Source organism: Meleagris gallopavo, chromosome 3, assembly GCF_000146605.3.
Source record: "Meleagris gallopavo isolate NT-WF06-2002-E0010 breed Aviagen turkey brand Nicholas breeding stock chromosome 3, Turkey_5.1, whole genome shotgun sequence".
NCBI lineage: Eukaryota > Metazoa > Chordata > Aves > Galliformes > Phasianidae > Meleagris > Meleagris gallopavo.
This window is the reverse complement of record NC_015013.2, coordinates 49,216,799-49,224,864: the sequence shown is the minus strand read 5'-3', so window position 1 is coordinate 49,224,864 and position 8,066 is coordinate 49,216,799.

Sequence of the window (8,066 nt, the reverse complement as noted above, 5' to 3'; positions counted from 1 at the left end):
TAAAATCTGGACTCCTTTTCTAATTTTTGTTGACGTGCTGTTGGTCTGTGGACTCCTAATAGACATCCTGGATTTTTAAACAGACTTTGCTTTGACTTACAATTACCATAAAATTAACAATTCTAAAAATGCTGCCTTTTAATTTTGCTGCTCATATTCATTTTAATGTACGCTCTAAATCTGCTACCCTGGTATGCCTCTGGTAGTTTACTCTATCAGATGGCTGTATTTCTACTCAGATACAGAGGCAGCTAGTCAATATATCTATATACGATCAATTCTTGCTTCTGAACAAAGGAAAGCTCCACATAGCTCCACAAACTACATCTCTCCTTAATTCTCAATAATTCACTCAGCAATGCCATGCTGTAACATAATCATGGTGGTTTTGAGGCAGACAGCCTTGGCTGTGGGTATGTGTGCCGAAGGGCTGTAGTGCCCAATGGGTGGCACATGCAGCACTGTGCCATGTGCAGGACATGCTCAGGTATTTCAGAACGTGGTGTGCAGCTCTTTGCTGTCCTCTTCAGCATCTCTGGGAACAAAAGGCTTAAAATTACTCACAAACCCAGTTGCCTCTTCTTCCAGCAAGTGCTACAGTAAGGAAAATGCGGCACTGAATTGGAAGCAGTGAGTTCCTACTTTTTTGAGGGCATAGTCTTATATGATGCTGATTCCAGGCATCTGTTCCTCTTCTAACAACTGCAAGGTTTGGAAAGTGGCTGGGATCTGAGGGAGAATGTGGGGGCACAGTACTTGGTCAGTGCAAGGGAGATGGTAGCTCCCCACAAGATATACGTGGGGCAAACAATAGCAGCAGGATTTGAGTACACATGGCTTGTAAATAGAATACAGGACCCTGGAAAGTTTTAACATGGGACTTCTCCATTTTAAGAAGAGAATGACATACAGTTGTTGCTTGCCATCACCTGGGTTTGCACTAAATGGTTACAGAGGTCCCCATAGCCTATGGTTTCTACAGACTGCAGAACAGTCAGAAAGCGCTGTTCCACTCACCACACGTTGGGATTTGTTTGTTGCTGTGTTTTCTCAAGTTGCTGTTATGTTACTTTTCCTCCTAACACTACTCTTGTTTCACACACATACCCAGAGTTTTCAAGAGAAGTATTACCGATTAGTGTGCCCAAGAAAGGTATTCAGTAGTACTAGGTGCTTAAAGTGGTAATTTAACTGGTATCTAATGAGGTGGATACTTAGATTGGAAACATTTGTTTATTTACAAGACTTTCCCAGTAAACCTATCCTTCTTGCTGCTGCTAATCCCTGGCAGAAGGGATACAGAAAGATTAACATAAGATGCCAGTAATTTTGAGGACCAATTCAGTCTCCCGGTACCTTCCCGATCTCTTCATTACTCTGTTGTAGCAAAAGGCCCTTGATAGCCAGAAGGACATCGGTTCCTGAAAGGAATTTCAAAAAGTGCATAAAGTTGGTATCTGCTTACAAGTAACACGAAACAGGAGCATCTGCCAGAGACAGGAGCATGTTGCTGGCTTAGTAAAACAGCAGGGGAACCTGCTGTTGACCAGATTTGTCCATATCGGTGCAGGTGTCTCTGCAGTTAATAAGAATTACTATTTACACTTGTTTTCAGAGACTGGGAGACATGGGGATAATATAGATAGCCCGTAAGTCATAAAGAGCAAGTAGATATGACACATGTTCCCATTAATGTATAGTGTTACTCCTTGGAGTTTGTGATATTGAGACATTATGGAGTATGGTATGAAATGCAGATGGCTCTGACTCTTGTCTGTTTTTGTTTAATTAAAGCAGAACATATTTCAAGATAGATTTTTTATCCTGAATTGAAGGTGGAGAAAAAGGATGAGCAAGGTTATGTGTAAACTGAATGCTGTCAGAATTACCAGGACATGGCAGTATGGTTTAAGACATTTGCTCTTTATCCTCAGAAAAAAACACCAGTGTGAATGTTTAAGCATATGCTGTCATAGAATTGTTAAGGCTGGAAAAGACCACAAGGATCATCTAGTCCCATGATCAACCCATCACTACCATGCCCACTAGCCCATGCCCCTCCGTGCCATTCAGTGCCACCTCACATTGGCAGAGCATGTTCTTATGAGTCACTGGATGTGCTAAGCCCATTTTTCAGTTGGTATCAATGAGATAGTTAATTTCACATTCCATAAGACACTGCAGCACGACAGGACAAATAGCCCTGAATGGAAAGGAAGGCAGAGGGATGCCAGATTTTTCCACATAATCCTTTCTGGCCAGCATGGAAGTGAAAACAGGATTTGCACATATTTGCTTCTTTTTGTGCTATGGGGAAAAACAATAACAACAAAAAACATAACCAGGTGTGGACAGTTTCTGTGAAGAAATATGCTCCAGTGGATATTTTCCCTACTGTCAAGAGTAGAATAGGATCACTTCCACTTAATAACACCTTTCTGTGGAAGGCTGACTGCATTCTTGTTCTCAAACATAAAACGTTATTATTATTTTTGTTATTAATTTGCAATATCAGATGTGAGCACAACAACACCTTCCTTTTGGGAATCTGTGATCTGTGTAACAGTTCCTTTCAAGAAGCATGGTTTCTTACCTTGTGGGTTAAATCCCATTCTACTAACTAGATGCTGGGAGGCTGCTTGGCTGGCGGTGCCCCAGCAGGGAAGAAGCTATTCTAGCACCTATGATAACATGGTAAGAAGCTGTCTTTTTTTCTTGACTCTCCGTGAATGGTCGCCATGAGATCTGTCACCCAGTGGCAGGGTGGCAAGAGAGAGGGGGAGGAAGGAAAAGCAGCACTGGGAAAAGTGAGTCATGCAAGGACAGCTTGAAAGAGAAGGGATTCTGAGCGGGATTATGAATGTGAGCATTTTTTCACTTAATGGTCCTCTGATTTTAGAAACAACTTAAAAAAAATAAATCTGTAGAGCATATGAGAACATGTGTGTGTGTGGAAGAAGGGAAAGGGTCAAGAGAGAAGCCTTGGTTTCTGTTGGATATTTACTACTTCAGAACACTGGAAAAGGATGACATCTTTCATACTTGATTTCTGCTGAAGTACAAAGCAAATCCTCTCTGCATTAAGCAGCGAAGAGCATTCTTGAAAGTAAGGACCCTTAAAGACTCTTGTGTTTTGTTTGTTTTTTTTTTTTCCTTCTGGGCAATGAATGACTAGTCCCTTGACGCCACTAACTGTTTATGTAGAAAAGCTAATTTCACTTCTGACAATAAAGTTCTCTTGCCAGCCTGAGTTTCTCATTAAAATTAATATTCTTATTGTATGTCCCCGTCTTTTCCCTTGCTGAGAGAGAAGCTAATAATCTTTCATTCAGGGCCAAACTCCCACCTCTTCCCCATCCCAAAGCAGAAGAAGGGAGAAGGTAATTGCATATGGAAAGATACATTGGCAGGAACACAGTCCTTTGGAGATGTCCTTCATTTCATGGTAGGGAGAAGTATCTCAGCGTCTGTATGGCTGTCAGGCTGCAGGAGACCTTGGTTCACTTCTGTACTAGAAAAAGCTACAAGCTTACATCTCATGGGGGAATACCGTAACTAACAGGGCGGGGGCTGTAGGGGATTGTTCCCAATTTCTCTCCAGTGAAGCATCTCCATTTTATAAGAGAGAATTAAGTAGCAAGGGAGAGCAAGTACGGAGAAATGGCAGAGGGATTAGGGCGTTCAGCTGAGATGTCGCAATTCCTGCTCTGCTTAAAATGAAAACTTGAAAGAGTCACGAGATGAGAAGAGGCACCACTTCCTCTGCTCACACTGCCTGGTGTGATACTGGGGCTGCTCAGGGAGTGCCCACCAGAGCATCCTTCATCAGGGAGGAAACATATCCTGAGGAGCATGCTGGCACCCACTGTGAGACACGTGGCACTGCCTCGACATTCCACCTGCATGGCACCTGCCTCTGCACAGGGATGCACTGTGCAAGATGGGAAGAGCTGGGAACCGCACGGCTTTGTGCTATGCGCATGAAGGCTTTAGCACACCTAAAGGAAAAATCAAGTGAGAAACTCCCTGTAGCTCCAGCCAAGGAGGACGTTGTGCCCAAACAATTGTTCACACCTGGGGCTTGCACAAGTAAGCAGGTAATCCTCCCCGAGCCCCAGTGGGAGATGGTTCTGCCCTCATACAGCTGAATAGAGTCACCACGTGCTGTCCTCATGCTGGAGGGGAAGCTGCCTTTGCCTAGGCAGACAAGCTCACACTAGGGGTTTCCTTCCGCACTGGTAAAATTAAAGATCTGCTTGGGGACAGCAGGATGGATACAAGCCCAGACACAGCAAATCATCCTGTCTGGTGGGACTATAATACATGGGAGCTTCAATTCCTTTTCCTCTTCCACATCTTCCTGCTGCCTTTTATGCTTGATTTCTGAGAGGGAGGGGAATGAAAGGTTGGGCTTATCGTGTTCAGTGGGTATGTTGAAAGTATACTTTCAAGTAACACCCAGCCTTTCAAAAAATGTCTAGGAAAGCAATTCCTAACAACATTGAGAACATCACTAATGCTAAATGTTCCTTTAATTCTAATTTTGAGTTAGTTGGCAGTCTTGCAAATTAAAGATTTATTGCCTAAGAGTGCTCAGATCGCAACCTAACACAGGCTTAGCTGCTTTGTTCCATCCTGTTTGGAGTCATTCCAGAGGCTAAGCCCTTGTATTAGAAACATCACCAATGCAAAGATTGAATGATCGATCAAAGCGATGCAGATTATGAATTCTCCTATGCACCCTTCCATAAAAAGAGTCTAGAGAAGAAGTCTTTTTTTTTTCTGTTTATTTTTGGCAGACAGCTTTATGTCAAAGATTCTGTGAGACTGTTTTCTAACAACCTGTGTCGTTTACTCAAGGAGGTAAATTTTGCTAGAATAAATATTTTTCAAGTGAATGAGGAAATGGCATAACTGAGATGAGACAAAGAAATGAAATGTTCTGCACAGTTCGTCAGGATAGATCAAAGATAGCAAAGGGAAAAGGTATTTCTAACTTCAGAAACTCCAGAATAAATAGACTGTTACTGATGCAAAGTCCCTCAAGAAAACAAATAGGATGCACTTTTGCTCTGTTTTGAAATTAATTCTAAGTCCAAGGAATGGAATACATAATGTGTGTAATAATTTCAATGTGAATCCCAGGGATATTAAACATTAAATCTGGGCAGAGATCTCGCATTATAAAAATTACTGAAAGCATGTCATTAACATACATCATTCAGCTACTTACTGTACTTGAAGAGGCTAGGCTTATACAAATACATCAGAGTTGTACTTTGCATTCTAGGGCATGACCAAATAATCAAATTACAGAGAACGAAGTGGTTAGGGCTTGAGATAGCATGGTAAACACTACAACTCAAAGGATCCTCTGTTGTGGAACAGATCTTGCTCTCTGTAGACTGCCTGAGAAATAAAGGAATAAATAGATGTGACATCGGGGAAGCCTTCTTAAAACTAGGCCGATATCATCCAAAATTTTAAAACAAAGAGCAAACCCAGCAATACAGCAGGAAAGAAAACAAGCCACAAAAAGTGCTGCTCCTCTTGTTCAACATGCCTCACAGACACTTGGTTTGAAGCGTGTCTGATTACTGATCATTATGTTTTCCTCCTCAAAATCCTCTCTCTCTCCTTCTCTCTCCTTAACTTGTTGCCGTAGTTCACTTTTATTGTGACTGGGACTTTTTCCCTGCTCTAACACACTGCTCTCTAGATTCTGCAACTAGGAATAAATGTGTTTAAATCTGGATTCATCTCTTGAGAATTAAACTTTTAATTAACTCATGGAAGAAATTTGTAGGAAGCCAGGCAGAAGATTCTATTGAGTCTGCATCTTTGTATTTTGAGTTGTTTGCCAGAAAACATGGACCCATTACCTCCTAAACCCAACTTCTTTACCTTACTGCATCTACAATAAAGGAAGCTGTCTAATATCTACTTCTAATGTGAGCGAGTAACCAAAAGTATGTATTATTCCACCTAGGAGGAGAAATTGCTGATGGGGACAATGTATTTAATAAAATTCTGTTTACTTTTCATTCAAGGCCAGGCTGGATGTGGCTCTGGGCGGCCTGATGTGGTTGGTGACCCTGCACATAGCAGGGGGGTTAAAACAAGATGATCATTGTGGAACCCAGGCCATTCTATGACTTTATGATTCCGTTTACAGAAATGTACCAAATTCTACTTTCTTGATGCAAGAAGGATCCAGTGACACAATTTTCTTGCTTGAAGATCCTTCGCAGCTTTTTGTCATTTCTGCTGCTGTCATGTCATATGTGTTCTTTCAAAAGTGGCTGATGCCTTGTTTTCATATCTATCTGTGTATTTTCTACCCTCTTTCACTCCCACGCCCATGTTTTTTTGTTTGTTTGTTTTTGTTTTTATACGAAGAAAAGGCCCTCTTCTTTGTGCTGCCTTTTCTCTATTGTTGATGAAAACGTGTGGTTACCTATCTCTGACACTTATCTTAAAGGCTGATGGCTAGACATATCGGTCTGAAATGGGTTTAACACGATGTATGTCCTTCTCCACAGCTCAGTCCACTGAAACTGTCACCTTATTCCAGTCAAAGTCAAGATAAAATTTATTCAAATTTTAACAGTAAAATTAAATACTTAAGTCTCCCTGAATTTTTAAACACTTTTTATTAAGTTAATTTCACATCACCAGGCATTCCCAGTGTCTTCAATAAATTTGATTTGTTTTCTTCCAGCTGCCAAATGGAAGGTTATCTCTAAAGAATCTCCTGTATAATCTCTGTATCCTGTAATCCTGGGTCTATATAGTCTTCCAGATGAAGCCACTCTCACCTTTTCTAGTATAAAGGAGTTTTCAGTAGTTGTGTTAGTGGCTTCTAAGCTTGGAAATGTGACAGCTCATTTACTGCAAACTAGATAGGAAATAATTTGTTTCATTTGTTTCAGCTAGTCCACATCTTTAAAAGGGTTTTCCAATCACCCAATTTGCAGCAAACCTTTCCTACTGTTACTAGATATGATAAACTCTTAACTCAGTTATTAGCTCATCTATTATCTCAGTTGCTCATACCTCTTGTTCACATTACAAAGGTCCTCCTGTTGCAGAATCTGTTTTCCCAGGTTTTGGATGTTTTCACATTCCCCAGACATTCTCTCCATTTGAAATCAATTAAGACATTCCATTTTGGATCTCCCAAATCCCTAGTCTTTTTTACTTGTCCAGTCTAATAAATATAAAGTTTGAAACAACATCTACAATTCTTTCACATTTCACTGATTCTATTACACATTCAATTGCCAAAATTCCCCTTCTTATTGTTAGCTGTCTAGCCTGATATAAAACCGGTGTGCTGGTCCTGTGATATGTTCCCAAGTTTTGATTCTTCAGTTTGGTGTCCTTCCATTTCCTGAGCTGAAAGAGAAGTTCCCTAGGAAATAAAGATGTTCTGCCTGTGGCAGCCTTGTATTAAAAATAAACTTTCTTTTCACAGCGTCAGATTTCAAGTAAAGTTGACACTGTTCTCACTTTAATTTTACTGGGCCAAGTTTTTTGTTTTTATTATTTTTCAATAACATTGCAGGACAGATTTGTATCCTATTTCCCTGATACAGGACTGTACTTAGGGAATTTGTAGAGCTGGTCTTTCACCCTTGTCATCAGAAACTGCTTCCTCCTTTGGTCCATGGCTGCAACAGGAGAATCACAATTTCCTCTGCAAACCCCAGAGACCTTGTAGAGTGTCCTTGGCTGCTATTCACTGACCCTAGTGTTAAAGCTTAAGTCCAGTTGAGCACCTTTGAATTGATCCATTGCCAGTTTATCCTGAAAGCTTTCACTCACATCTGTGCATGCAGGTTCTCTTGCTGTTCAGATGGGATTTTCTTTTATTTTCTCCTTTCTCTTCTGTTCTGGCCTTGAGCTGCATCTGTATTGACTCATATTTATGGATGATTCTAATCCAGATAAATTGTTTGCATGAAGTCTCTTTTTGGTAAATCTGAGCCACAACACTCTCAAGGCATGGCCATTCAAGCATCTCCATCTTCACCAACTTTCATTCAATTCCTGAATTTACATTT